The sequence below is a fragment of the Protopterus annectens genome, chromosome 4.part0 (assembly GCF_019279795.1).
Source record: "Protopterus annectens isolate FY-2018-M chromosome 4.part0, PAN1.0, whole genome shotgun sequence".
Lineage (NCBI taxonomy): Eukaryota > Metazoa > Chordata > Ceratodontiformes > Protopteridae > Protopterus > Protopterus annectens.
In genome coordinates this window covers 1811215135-1811230046 of record NC_056733.1, presented here as the reverse complement: position 1 = coordinate 1811230046, position 14912 = coordinate 1811215135, and the positions used below count along the sequence as shown (strand labels likewise).

Genomic DNA, 14912 nt, shown 5'->3' with positions numbered 1-14912 from the left:
CTCAACTTTGTTTTGGAAAAATTAACTTTACCTCCTTTTGAGCCAGCTAACACAGGAGAATTAAAATATATCTCTTGGAAAACTGCTCTGCTCCTGGCAATAACATCAGCACAAAGTTTCAGAATTACAGGCACTAATGGCAGTGGAACCTTTCCTCATTTTCCACCAGGACAGGGTGTCTTTAAGAACTTAACCCTACATTTATGCCAAAGGTGGTATCCAGTGTGGCTCTTAACCAAATTATTCATTTGCCAACTTTTTATCCAAAACCACAGAATAAAGGGGAGAGACTACTGCATTCCTTGGACATTCACAGGCAGTTACGCTTCTACTTGGACAAAAGTAAAGCTTTCAGGAAATCTGAGCAATTATTGGTAGCATATGCTGCAGGAGCACAGGGAAAAGCCATTTCAAAACAGACCATTTCAAAATGGATAGGATATTGCATACGTTTCTGCTATACACACCATGGGAAACCTGTACCTAGCAGCATTAGATCTCACTCCACTAGGGCAACTGCCACTTAGGTTCATAGGTTCATACTAGGCTATCTGCCCGAGGGCATTTATAAGCCTAGCCCCTTTGGAGAAGCTATGCCCATTATTTTGCTGTGCCTCTGTCGAGCAGTGACACTGAGGTGACCCCTGGGGTGTACCTGCGATCTCCCATCCATTGGTCAAGATTCCTCTTGAACAAGGCCAGCGAGGTGCTCTGCCTCACATAAACCGGGATTTTGTTCCACAGCATAGGGAGTCTTTGGGTGATGAATCTATCCCTCCAGCACGTCCTATTAATAACCGTGTTGAGGTTTAAGTCTCCCGCCCTTGTGGCTCTGAGGGATTTAGATTTTTTGATATGAAGCATGTTCATCAAATCTGGGTTTGACATGGCCTTGTATGTCAGGCATAGGTCACCTCTGAGCAAGCAGTAAGCAGCTGAATATAACTGGAGTTCTTTCAGTCGGGCAGCATAAGACAGATTTTTGAGACCCTTTATCTTTTTGGTGAGGAACTTTTGTGGCCTCTCCAGCTGCTGCAAGTGTCGGGTCAGATGCATTCCGAATGGGGCATTGTACTCTATCACTGGTCTGATGAGTGATGAGTATAGGGAGACTATGACTTCCCTTGATCTAGATGTGAATCCCTTCATGATAAGGTGGGCGATGTAGAAGGTCTTCCTAACTACTTTAGCAATATGAGTGTCGAATGAAAGGCTACTGTCAACCTGGGTTCCCCGGTCCCTAATAACTTCTTCTGTGTTCAGGGGATTGCCACCTATATGGTAGCTAGGGGTAACCTTGTTTTTCCCGAAGGGTATGACTATGCATTTCTTGGCATTTAACTTGAGGCCATGGCTCTGGCACCAGTTATCCGTTTCTGTGAGACCCTTCTGAAGGATATCTGTGTCGGATGTGTTTTCAACTACGGCGCCCAGTTTGCAGTCATCTGCAAACTTTGTCAGCCATAACCCTCCTGTGTTTGCTTGTACTTCAGAAAAGTAGATGCCAAACAAGAGTGGGCCCAGGACTGAGCCCTGTGGGACACCACTTGACAGGCTTTGAGTCTGACATGGCGCCAGCAACTCTGACTCTGTGGGTTCTGTCACTCAGCCAGTTTGCAACCCATCTTGTAATGTATGGGTTTACTTTTAAGTTGATGAGTTTTTCAATGATACCCGAGTGAGGTATTGTATCGAAAGCCTTCGCCAGGTCTAGGTAGGCTGTATGGACTGCCTTTCCTTCATCAATGGCCTTGGTGACTGTTTCGAAAAAGTCAACCAAGTTTAAAAGGCATGATCTGCCTTTGACAAAGCCAAACTGGGTTGGATCCAAAGTCTGCAAATTCCCTATGTCTTTATTTATGAGATCCATTATGATCCTCTCCATGGCTTTGCAGATAAGGCTTGTCAAGCTAATGGGATGGTAATTTCCAGGGTCGGTGGAGGCACCGCCTTTGTGGAGTGGGACCACAGTCGCTGTACGCCACTCCCTGGGTACGTATCCGGAGGTGAGACTAAGATTAAACAGCTGTCCTAACTGTGGGTTTAATTCCTCGTTGAGTTCATGGAGCACACAGCCGGGGACACCATCAGGTCCCATGGATGCTGTGTTCTTTGCCTTGGAGAGAGCAGTTCTCACCTGGGCGTTAGAGATGTTTGGGGGGCTACAATCATATGGTATAGATATCTCTCCTTTAGGGGGGGAGAAGTTTGTACTGAACCTGTCAGCCAGTATGTTGGCAATGTCTGTAGGATCAGTAATCTTCACATCATTTTGAACTAATTCTGAGCATATCTGGGAGTTTCCTCCTAGGTTTCTGACATAGCTAAAGAATGCCTTATGGTTGTCTTTAGAGTCTTTAGCTATTTTTTTTCTCAAAATTAGCTTTGGATGATTTTGAGAGCTCTTAGCTTTTTACTTATAGTGATCAGCGGTGTCTTACCTTTTAAGGATTTTGCTCCATCTTGTAGTAGCTTCCTCCTTTTGTTGTAGAGTTTGTTTATGGCTGGGGTCCACCAGACTGGACGCTTGCCTTTGGTACAAAGAGTCTTTGTTTTGCTTGGGATTGCCTGATCCATGCAGCCCTGCAGGTGCTGGTAGAAGGCATTTGTAAGTTATTCAGCGGTTTGAGTAATGTTAACCGCCGGCTCAGGGGCCTTAAAAGAGACCACACTAGTCTTTAGAAGTGTGAAGTCGGCTTTTGAGAAGTTTTTTACTGTGGTCTTTTTCATTTCGGGTGGGGGCGGGATGAGGACCACCAGCGAGATTAGTTTGTGATCAGATCTCACCAGCGAGGGGTATACTTCCGGCGTTGAACATTGTGCTCCCATGTTCATGATGATGAGATCAAGTATGTTTTCTCCTCTTGTGGGGATGGTGACTAGTTGTTCCATGGCATTTGAGTTTATGAATTCCTGGAACTTTTGGGCTAGAGTGTTTGGGCTTGAGTAGTGTTCCCAGTCTATATTAGGGTAGTTGAAGTCACCTAGTATGATGGTGTTCGGAGATACATTTATCCTCTCCAGTGTTTTCAGGAAGGCCATATGAGGTTCCTGAGTTTGCGAGGGTGGCCTGTAACATGCTACAAATTGCAGAGCAGTCTTGCCTATGGTTAATTGCACCTGGATGGTTTCCGATGCATCGTGCGATGCCACCAATCTAGAGGTGTGGGTGTCCTTGATGAATATGGATACCTCTCCTCCTTTCTTGATATTGTCCGGGTTTTGGGGCCGGAATGCATGATATGAGGTAAAACCTGATAGTGCTGGGGTGCTCTCAGGAGCCTTGAACCAGGTTTCTGTCACAGCACAGACATCGATGTTCTCCATACTGAGAAGGGCCTTGAGTGCGTGCATCTTGAGGTTGAGACTTCTGGCATTGAGCAGCATTACCCTTAGTTTTTTTTCTTTGTTTTTGTTCTAGGGTGGTAGGTTTGGAATTTGAGCCTTGCCTAAAAAAGGCACTATGGGGGTGGCAAAAGCCTTTGCCAAAATCTGGAATCCCAGGGGTGACAAGTGCAAGCCGTCCCTTGCGAAGCAGCGTGGCTTGTCCAGCATGTCATCCCAGGCAGACGGACATTGGATCCCCTTTGAATGACACCAGAGTTTAAGCCAATTGTTAAAGCTGATCATCTTATCTCTGTATTGTGGCATCATTCTTGGTGAAGGTAGGATACTGCTCAAGGTCAGGGTCATACCTGCTTGGGCAACATAATCGGAGAGCTCCTCTATGTCTCTTTTCATGTAGTCCAAGGAGGTACGTCTCAGGTAGTTAACACCAGCGTGGACAATGATTGATTTGTACTTGTACCTGCTGTTGAGAGACCTGAGTGCATGCGTTATGTGGTGGATTCTAGGCATTGTGTTTGGCCTTAAGGGCTGTGACTGCTTGACACTCTGACTGTGTGGTCTATGTGTTGCAGGTGTTGTGTTCTGAGGTGGTAGTTGTTTGGGTGTCCGCTTTGGTGGCCTCTGCTGTTTTGGTAGATTTTTGATCAGAGCCTCCGAGTATGTCTTTGTGTGTTTATGTGTATGATTTGAGGTTGTGATGGTATTATGTGAGACTGGGTCTATAGTGTGTGTGGTTACCTTCTCCTCCTGTCTGGTCTTGCCAGTCCTATGTTGAGAGAGCTCAGCCTCCAGTTTGGCCGTATAGTTGCATCTCTCGCATGTATTTGTGTTTTGTGGGAGGAGGAGAGGGTTGTCTGTGTACATGAGGCAATTGTAACATTGCCTCAATAATCCCAGGTTCACCAGCTGAGCAGGAGAGGACATTAGCAACTGATCCCTTGACATGCTAGAAGGAATAGACAGAAAAACTTAAAAAAGGTTCTGGGGGATGTGGGTGACCGAGAAATGGGGTTTGCTTTTTTGGGGTACTTTCTATAACAAGAGTGCTGTATCGAGGTGATAAGTACTGTAGGAGCAAGTGCTTAGCTATACAGATAGAGAATAGTCTACTTGGGAGTCAAGTAGAGATAATTTATAGTTGTAGGATACACTAAATAGAACAGTAGTATACTTTGAGGAAGGTAGTTTTAAGGGAAAATTTGAAGAGTGGACTTTAGGTAGCCCTAATAGTTTAAATCTGCTTAACCGGTGCTGCCCTAGTGTGCAACGGTAGCAGCTCCGCGCTAAAGCGTGCTTTATAGCAGGGGGCTGGAAAAAACAGGAAATGACCCAAAATGGCCAATGAATTACTAGTTGCTGCTTCTAACCACTCCTCTGAGGACAAACAAGCAGCTCAGTACTCCCCACTCCCACTGGTGAGTAAAGAAACTACCTCTGGCCACACAAGAAAATGGAGGAACACAGAAACCAAATACAAAGCCCAGGGATCAGCAAAATCTGATCACTGGAACAACTAGCTAGGAAAGTTTAGGAAAGGAGAAATATTTTTTTTTTTTTTTTGCAAACAGGAAAAAATGCAGTAAATGCTTTGTTTTCGACTAAATTGCTATCAAAGGCTGGTACACTTGAGTGTATTAGCCTGTTTGTTACTTTTAAGCAATACTTTAGCCCACAAGTGCAATCAACAATATAAGCTCACAAAAACAGGAAAATAAGGCAATAAAACAGTAATATAGGCACAAACAGTAGTCGAGCTCAAAAGATCAAAAAATGCAAACTAAAAAGTTTAAAAAATACTTATGATCAAGAAAGTTGCTTTTTCTGCTCTCTGCTGGCTTAGGAACTCTGCAGGGGACCACGAGGAGCTATGCCAAGTTCTCTAATGCCAGAAAAGCCTGCCAAAGCGTGCTTTATAGCAGGGGGCTGGAAAAAACAGGAAATGACCCAATGCCTATCTCAGAGGAGTACCTACCAAGGATATTTTGGAAGCAGCAACTTGGAGTTCTGTACATACCTTCACCAAGCATTACCATCTGCCTCTATACTCTAAATCCAGAGCTGGCTTCGCCACTGCAGTGCTGCAGGGCCTTATAGCCACCCCTAATGCCTTATAGAACCAGCCACCCTACCTCAGCTTTGGGATTCTACCCAAGTGTATTGACTGCAGCAGTGTAACATGATTATGGACATAGTACAGTTTTGTACCTACCATAAATGTAGATGTTCGAGTGTATAAACTGCTGCAGTCCAGGTTACCCTCCCTCCTTCCCCTCTTAATTGCTGGTACGTACCTAAGTCTTCTACCCTTACTACCTATTGGGAGTATTTGCTGGTAGCTGAAAGTTGTTGTTTGCTTTTCTTATGTATGTTTTATTAGCAATTTCAATTGCCTACCTGTTTGGGGGCACCTGACATCTGGGGCAAGTAAAACTGAAGAAAATGGCGTCGGCTGCATCTTATATACCCCTGCCGCACTGATGTCAGGGAGGAAGCGACAGTAACCGACGCCGGACCAAGACTTTGGACTCAGGCCGACTGGGGAACCGCCTGACAGCAGGATAACCCAAGTGTAATGACTGCAGCAGTGTATACACTCGAACATGTACATTTATGGTAGGTACAAAACTGTACTTTTTCTATATTGCAGGCAATGACTGTGAGGCATGCCAAGTGCTCCCTTTTCAGTTGGGGAGACTGTGTAGATATTTTGAGGTAAATGGACAACAGGAATGGGCTGCAGCTGCACTTTATGGTGGTTTGCTGTAGTTGTATTGTACTGCATCTTACTACTACTATTAAATTTGAGGTAAGTTTTTCCTTTTTCCGCATGTGTTTCGTGCTTAACAGCAGGATGAATTTGCTTTCTTTATGCACCCAAGCAAATTCCTTTTTGTTAAGGTGTGCATTTCAAATGCAAACTGATATGAAATGAACAGCATGTGGATGATGTCCTCCACTACATTCCTAACTGGAACAGGTTTTAGACATTGAAACAGTATAGTTAATTGTTGTACTACCCTCTCTACGTGTGTGCACTTTTTCTTTCCTTTTTTGTATGTTTGTATCTGTATCTGTCATATGTTGAGAATTGCTCAATGGAAATGCATATTCACTATTTTATCATATTGAAGACGTTTTTAGTCCATATTTCTGTAGGACACAATGCAATTAAGTATTACTCTACTGAATAAAATTGGGTGTATTCAAAGGCACTCTTAACACCTTTTAGAATCGCAGAAACTTGTTAATTACTTCAACCTTTGGCAACCTGAATCTCCAAACATTCAGAGGCAAACGGAAGATATTTTAGTCTCTGCATTATTTCAAAATGTTGACCTGTAATGCCAAATTTTAAACTGTGCTCATCTTTGTCTTCAAAAGTGTAACATTTTCTTCCCTTAAATTTGTGATGTAATGTGATCCTATCTCGCCTACATTCATTACTGACTGGCTCGGAGCTGAGAATCGGCTCCGACTCGGCCATTATAACTAGCATGAAGTCTGTCATTGGCTGGGCTAACCCTGTATCCCAGGATGCACTACGCCCAAACCCCCAGATCTCGTTTGCCGCTCCTAGAGTAACGATGTGGTCTCGACTTGGCTGTGGCTAAGTGCCCTCTTTTTGATTTAATAACTGCTTGATTATTTCCAAAAAGCTATTTTAATAGCTACGTTGTCTGTTGTTTCCCTTTTGAGATTGAGTGCGTTTTTTTGGGTGGTAAGCCTTTTGTTTGGCGGGCTAGGCCTGCTTAAGTTAGAGGGCCTTTGCCCTATCTTGTGTTTTGTGTGATCATCCTTCTGTTTGGTGGGCTAGGCCTGCTTAAGTTAGAGGGCCTTTGCCCTATCTTGTGTCTTTAGTGTTCGAGCGTTTAAGTTAGAGCCCTTTCCACCTTCTCTCCTTGTGTTGCTGAGTGTGCGGTCATGTTTACTTATGTCTGGCAAGGAACAAAAAGAACATAAGCCATCTGGCTTTAAAAAATGCACCAAATGTGTGTATAAAATGTCTGACTGATGGCCGCGCCATCTGTGTTTATTGTCTCGGTGCCATACACTTGCAGGAATCCTGCAGTGTTTGTCATGCCTTCTCTTCCAGGGTTTTACAGGAGAGAAAAAATAAACTTATCCTTAAGGGTTTGATTAAACCCTCCTTTGAGGAAACTTTGGCGTCTTCTCCCACCTCAGAGAAATCCAGGTCTAAGTCAAAAAAGAAGTCTCCGGCTCCGGCTAGTTCATCTGAGCCTCTGGAGAAAAGGTCAAAAGCCATATCTCCTTCCTCTGCTCCACTGGTCTCGGAGCTGCAGGAAGTCTGGTCTGTTTCGGCTTCTTCGACTCCATGGTCTCCACGGTCGTTGGCACCGAAGGAGGTTGCAGTGGTTCTCGAGCCTGCTTCGGCTCCGATCCCTTTGGAGCTGACTCTGAGCCGTTCCCCCAGTCTTGTCTCTGTTCCGACAGAGAAGGTTTCTCGACCCCCTTCTGTCTTCAAGTCCTCCAGGCTGTCGGATTTGGATGTGGATAGGGTGGTCCAGAGGCTCCTCCAGTCGCCAGTGTTAACTAAATTATTTTCGGCTCCAGCCCAGTCGGCTGCAGAGCCAGCCACGATATCGGTTCCGTTTCTTCCTCCTCCAACAACCTCTGTGTCATCGGAGCCGGAGTCTGCCGAATCGAGTGAAGTCCTTGGGTCGGCTCCAAAACTTCCTGCTAGTCTTTCGGATCCGACCTCTGCTCCAACCTTTTCCATCCCTTGTACAGGTTTCGGTACTCTGGTGTCCTCAGTCGAACCCGAGGGGGATACATCGGGGCTTCAGGTTTCGGCTCAGTCTCTCCCTTGGTGCTTCGGCTAGGGGTACCCCGACTCCAGTCATGGTCTCAGAGGTGGGTTTTTCGTCCGATTCTGGTGGACCTGCCTTTGAGGCTATGAGGAGCGCGCTGGCCAAGTCCATAGTGACTTCACCTGAATCGGCAACTCCATCCTCAGACGCTGCGACTAGAGCTTCTGGTGCCCCCTGTCTCTGGACAGCGGGGCTCCTAGGCCTGAGGATACCTCCATGTGTGGTCTCCTGCTTTCTGAGGGCCCTTCAGATTCCGTGCCTGAGTAGCCTCCCAGGAAGTTGTGCAAGAGGAAGCACGTAGACTCCCCAGATGAGTCTGTTACCTCGGACACCGACCTCAATGATGAAGGGTCCCCCGAAGTCGTCCTCCGATGTCTCGTTCTCAGATATCCTGGAGATCTTGAGACAGTGGGGCAACTGGCCATCCAATGCCATATTGCTCAGACACAGCTCCATGTGGTCCTGTTGAGTCTTCCTGGCTACAGAGAACTGAAAAAAGCGACTGCTTTCCTGATTAAGTATCCTGCTGTTTTTTATATTTGTTTTACCTTCTACTGTTTACCTAGAGCAAGCTTTAACTGTTTTCATAGTTATTTACTGCATTTTTTATTATCTGCATTTAAAAGTACATTTTAGTCGAAATTAGTCTAATTCAAGTCAAAAAGTGTTTGTTTGCTGTTTAATTTAATTGTTTGGCTGCCCACTAAAGTGTGCTAGCCTGTACTACTGACTTATTGCGTTTTCTGCATTTCTCTGTGTTTCTATTTAAAAAAACAAAAACAAAAAAAATTCCTTGTTTTCCTGCCTCTCCTAAACTAGTTAGACCAGTTTACATTCCTTGCTGTATCCTTTGCTGTGTTGTAGTTCCTGTGTTGTCCATTGCCTTACTTGGATAGAAGGAAGTTTCTTAAATCACCAGTGGGAGTGGGGAGCCTTGAATAGCCTACCTGTCCTTGAGGGAAGTGACCTCAGCACAAGAAGCTGTAGTAATTGGTCATTTTGGACCATTTCTAGCTCTTTTGAAGTTCCCTGGTTAAAATCTGCCTCTGGCATTTTTTTGAAGCCATATTGCTCAGACACAGCTCCACGTGGTCCTGTTGAGTCTTCCTGGCTACAGAGAACTGAAAAAAAGCGACTGCTTTCCTGATTAAGTATCCTGCTGTTTTTTATATTTGTTTTACCTTCTACTGCTTACCTAGAGCAAGCTTTAACTGTTTTCATAGTTATTTACTGCATTTTTTATTATCTGCACCTAAAAGTACATTTTAGTCGAAATTAGTCTAATTCAAGTCGAAAAGTGTTTGTTTGCTGTTTAATTTGTTTGGCTGCCCACTAAAGTGTGCTAGCCTGTACTACTGACTTATTGCCTTTTCTACATTTAGTGCGGAGTTGCCACTAGAGCACCATCGGGCAGCGCCGGTTAAACAAGGTTAAACTATTTCTGGCTCCGTAAAGTGTGCTCTTCATTTTTTCCGTTAGAACTGCTCTACTTGTAATCTAAACAGTCTATTCTCTATCTGTAAAGCTCAGCGCTTGTTCCTAAAGCATTTTTTAGTCAGGTAAAGCATTTCTGTATTATACAAAGTATTTCACTAGCTTAAAACCCCCTTGAGTACCCACTTCCCTATAGGTCCTTTCTGACTCAGTTACACAGCAAACTTTTTCATTTCTTCTAGCATGTCAAAGGGTCAGTTGCTAGCGTCCTCTCCTGCTCAGCTGGTGAGTCTGGGGGAATATTGAGGCAATGTTACAATTGCCTCATGTACACAGACAACCCTCTCCTCCTCCCACAAAACACAAATACATGCGAGAGATGCAACTATATAGCCAAACTGGAGGCTGAGCTCTCTCAACTCAGGACTGGCAAAACCAGACAGGAGGAGAAGGTAACCACACACACCATAAACCCAGTCTCACATAGAAGTATCACAACTACAAATCAAACACATAAACACACAAAGACATACTCGGAGGCACTGCTCAAAAATCTACCAAAACAGCAGAGGCCTCCAAAGGAGACACCCAAACAACTTCCACCTCATGACATAACAAAAGCAACACATAGATCACAAAGTCAGTGTGCAAATCAGTCACAGCCCTTAAGGCCGAACACAATGCCAGACACACTTGTCATAGGTGACTCCATAGTCAGACACACTGACGTCCCACTCACCAGACTGAACAAGGAGAGGGTCACAGTAAGCTGCCTGTCGGGCTCTAGAATCCGCCACATTACACAAGCACTCGGGTCACTCCACAGCAAGTACAAGTATGACTCGGTCATTGTCCATGCCGGTGTGAATGACCTGAGACGTACCTCCCTGAACTACATGAAAAGAGACATAAAGGAGCTCTCAGATTATTTAGCCCAGGCTGGTATGACCCTGGCCCTGAGCAGTATCCTACCTTCACCAAGAATGATGCCACAATACAGAGACAAAATGATCAGTTTTAATAATTGGCTTAATTTCTGGTGTCATTCTAAGGGGATCCAATGTCTGTCTGCCTGGAATGACATGCTTGACAAGCCACGCTGCTTCGCAAGGGACGGCTTGCACCTGTCACCCCTGGGTTTCCGGATATTGGCAAAGGCTCTTGCCACCCCCATAGTGCCTTTTTTAGACAAGGCTCAAATTCTAAACCCACTGCCCTAGAAAACGATAATGGAAAAAAACTAAGGGTAATGCTGCTCAATGCCAGAAGTCTAAATCTCAAGATGCACGCCCTCGAAGCCCTCCTCAGTATGGAGAACATCGATGTCTGTGCTGTGACTGAAACCTGGTTCAAGGCTCTTGAGAGCACCCCGGCACTATCAGGTTTTACCTCATATGCGTTCCGGCCCCAAAACCCGGACCGTACCACAAAAGGAGGAGGTGTAGCCATATTCATCAAGGATACCCACACCTCCAGGCTGGTGGCAACTCACGAAGCATCAGAGACCATTCAGGTGCAATTAACCATAGGCAAAACTGCTCTACAGTTTGTAGCATGTTACAGGCCACCTTCTCAAACTCAGGAACCCCACAGAGCCTTCATGAAGACACTGGAGAGTATAAATATCTCTCCAAACACCATCATATTGGGTGACTTGAACTACCCAAACATAGATTGGGAACATTACTCAAGCCCCAATACCCTAGCCCAAAGGTTCCTGGAGTTCATAAACTCAAATGCTATGGAGCAACTTGTCACATTTCCCACAAGAGGTGAAAATATACTAGACCTGATCATCACAAACATGGGGACAAAATGCTCCACACTGGAAGTATATCCCTCATTGGTGATATCAGACCATAAACTAATCTCACTGGAGAGCCACATCCCGCCCCCACCCCCAACAAAAAAGACCACAGTGAAGAACTTCTCAAAAGCCAGCTTCACACTTCTTAAGACTGGTGTGGTATCCTTCAAGGCCCCTGAGCCATTGGAAACCACAACCCACGCTGCTGAATCCCTTACAAATGCTTTCTACGAGCACCTCCAGGATTGCATGGATCAAGCAATCCCAAATAAAATCAAGGCCCTTTCCACCAAAGGTAAGCGCCCGATCTGGTGGACCCCAGCCATAAACAAACTTTACAACAAGAGGAGAAAGCTACTACAAGATAGAGCAAAATCCCTAAAAGGGAAGACATCTCTGATCAATACTAGTAAAAAACTATGATCACTCATAAAATCATCCAAGGCCAGCTTTGAGAGAAAAATCGCCAAGGACTCAAAAGACAATCATAAGGCCTTCTTTAGCTATGTTAGAAATCTGGGTGGAAACTCCCAGATATGCTCAGAATTAGTCCAAAATGATACAAAAATCACTGAACCCACAGACATTGCAAACATACTGGCAGACAGGTTCAGTGAAAATTTCTCCCCCCCCCAAAAGGAGAAATATCTATCCCAGCAGAGTGTAGCCTCCCAATCCACTCGGATGCCCACGTGAGAGCTGCTCTCTGTAAAGCTAAAAACACAGCATCAATGGGACCGGATGGTGTCCCCGGCTGTGTGCTACATGAACTCAATGAGGAACTAAACCCACAAATAAGGCTGCTGTTTAATCTTAGCCTTACCACAGGATACGTACCCAAAGAGTGGGGTACTGCAACTGTGGTCCCATTCCACAAAGGCAGTGCTTCTACGGACCCTGGTAATTACCGCCCCATAAGCTTAACAAGCCTGGTCTGCGAAGCTATGGAGAGGATCATAATGGAACTCATAAATAAAGACATAGGGGACCTACAGACATTGGATCCTACCCAATTCGGCTTTGTCAAGGGCAGATCATGCCTCTTGAACTTGGTCGACTTTTTTGAAACAAGTCACCAAGGCCATTGATAAGGGTAAGGCAGTTCACACAGCCTACCTTGACCTTGCAAAAGCTTTCGACACAATACCCCACTTGGGTATCAGAAAAGCTCACCAGCTTAAATGTAAACCCATATGTCACAAGATGGGCTGCAAACTGGCTCAAGGACAGAGCCCACAGGGTTAGAGTTGCTGGTGCCATGTCAGACTCCAAGCCGGTCACAAGCGGTATCCCACAGGGCTCAGTCCTGGGCCCCCTCTTGTTCGGCATCTACTTTTCAGAAGTACAGGCAAACATAGGAGGATTGTGGCTGACAAAGTTTGCAGATTACTGCAAACTGGGCACCATAGTTGAAAATCCATCAGACACAGATATCCTTCAGAGAGGTCTCATAGAAACGGATAACTGGTGCCAGAGCCATGGCCTTAAGCTAAACGCCAAAAAATGTATAGTCATACCCTTTGGTAAAAACAAGGTAACCCCAAGTTACCACATAGGTGGCAATCCATTAAGCACAGAAGAGGTTATCAGGGACCTGGGGACCCAAGGTGACAGTAACCTTTCTTCTGACACTCACATTGCCAAAGTGGTTACAAGGACCTTCTACATTGCCCACCTGATTATGAAGGGATTCACATCCAGATCAAGGGAGGTCATTGTTCCCCTGTACTCTTCACTTATTAGACCAATGATTGAGTACAATGCCCCATTCGGAATGTATCTTACCCGACACCTGCAGCAGTTGGAAAGACCCCAAAAGTTCCTCACCAAAAGGATAAAGGGGCTCAAACATATGCCATATGCTGCCCGACTGAAGAAACTCCAGCTCTATTCAGTCGCATACCGTCTGCTCAGAGGTGACCTGTGCCTGACATACAAGGCCATGTCCAACCCGGAATTAATGGACATGCTCCACCTCAAAAAATCCAAATCGACCAGAGCCGTAAGAGCAAGAGACTTGAACCTCAACACGGATATAAGTAGGATGTGCTGGAGGGACAGATTCATCACCCAGAGACTCCCTATGCTGTGGAACAGAATCCCGGTCCATGTGAGACAGAGCACCTCGCTGGCTGTGTTCAAAAGGAATCTTGACCAGTGGATGGGAGATCGTAGGTTTACCCCGGGGATCATCTCTGTATCACTGCTGGACAGAGGCACGGCAAACTAATGGGTATAGTATTCTTCAACCTAAGGGGTGGTGAAAGCTACACAACTCTGGCTAGGCTTATAAATGCCCTAGGGCAGATAGCCTAGTATGAACCTATGAACCAAAAACCCTTCTGAGGAGGAGAGTCGGTCTTCCTCAAGGCCTTCGGAGCCCAGCCTTCTGCCTCCTGGGTGTCTCCACCCTTTGAATTATTGGAGCTTATTTGTCGAGGGGTGTGGGAACACCCTGACTCTGTGGAGCCAATTCCTAGCCGCCCCAATAAGTTCTTATCTGCGCCTCCTGGAAAATAATTTTTGATGAATGGAGTACCTGTAGATGTTATGGTGGTGGCGTCTGCCACTCAGCAGGGCGTGGCAGAGGCTTCTACTTCCATCCATCCATCCTCCTAATAAGGAGTCTAGGAGTATGGATAGGTATGGGAAGCGTACCCTGTCTTCAGCGACCTTTACCTTGCGGTCGCTGAATTACTTGTCATTTTACGCGGCTCCAAAGGGATCTCATAAAGGAGTTGGGAGATACCCTGTCGGGTAACTTGCCTGAGGCGTTGGCCCAGTCTGTTAACATCCAGCTGTCTACCCTTTCTTCCATCGTCAACTCGTCCATGAGGCTCATATCTTATGCAGCCGAGGGGGCGGGTATAGCAGCGAGTTCAGGCGTAGCCCTCAGGAGGCAAGCTTGGATGCGCTTGTGTCATTTTGCGGAGGCTTTCAAGTCTTCTTTCCTGGACGCCCCATTCAATGAGTCCTCCCTTTTTGGACCCAAAGTGAAAGACACCCTCACTAGATGTGAGCAAGAGGGTAAGACTTTGTCTGCCATTAGCCTGCTTTCAGCCTCCCACTAGACCTTATCCCAAGGCTCAGAGGGGAGGGAAAATATGGTTCAGAAAGTCTCAAAAGTCTTCCCCTGCCCATCAAAGTGACCCCCCCCCTCCAGGGGCAGAGGAGGGGGGAGTTTTAATGGAAGGCGTCACCCTAGAGGCGGTGGAGGCCCCCGCAATACAGGAGCCTCCGGTTGATTATCTCTGGTTATGCTGCCTGGCCTTAATGCACTTTGTGGCATTTGCGTGCTTTCTCTCTCTCTCTTGGGTGAGAGCTCCATCCAGCTGTTTTCTTTCTCCTACTTTGGAAAGCTTCCATTTTAAAGAAAGAGGATCCCTCCTTCTCCATTCTCCGAGACCCCACTCCATTCTGGGACAGCAAGAGTTCTTGCTAACCTTGAATTCCATTTATTGTATTTGATAGCCCAGAGTGTCGTCCTAGAGGTT

General features: G+C 45.8%; 1 protein-coding gene across 1 annotated transcript in view; it reads left to right on the top strand.

Moving 5' to 3' along the window:
* LOC122800495 (kinesin-like protein KIF20A) overlaps nucleotides 1-14912 on the top strand; it is a 448801-nt gene that overhangs the window by 231641 nt on the left and 202248 nt on the right. The gene's annotated exons all lie outside the window — the stretch shown is intronic.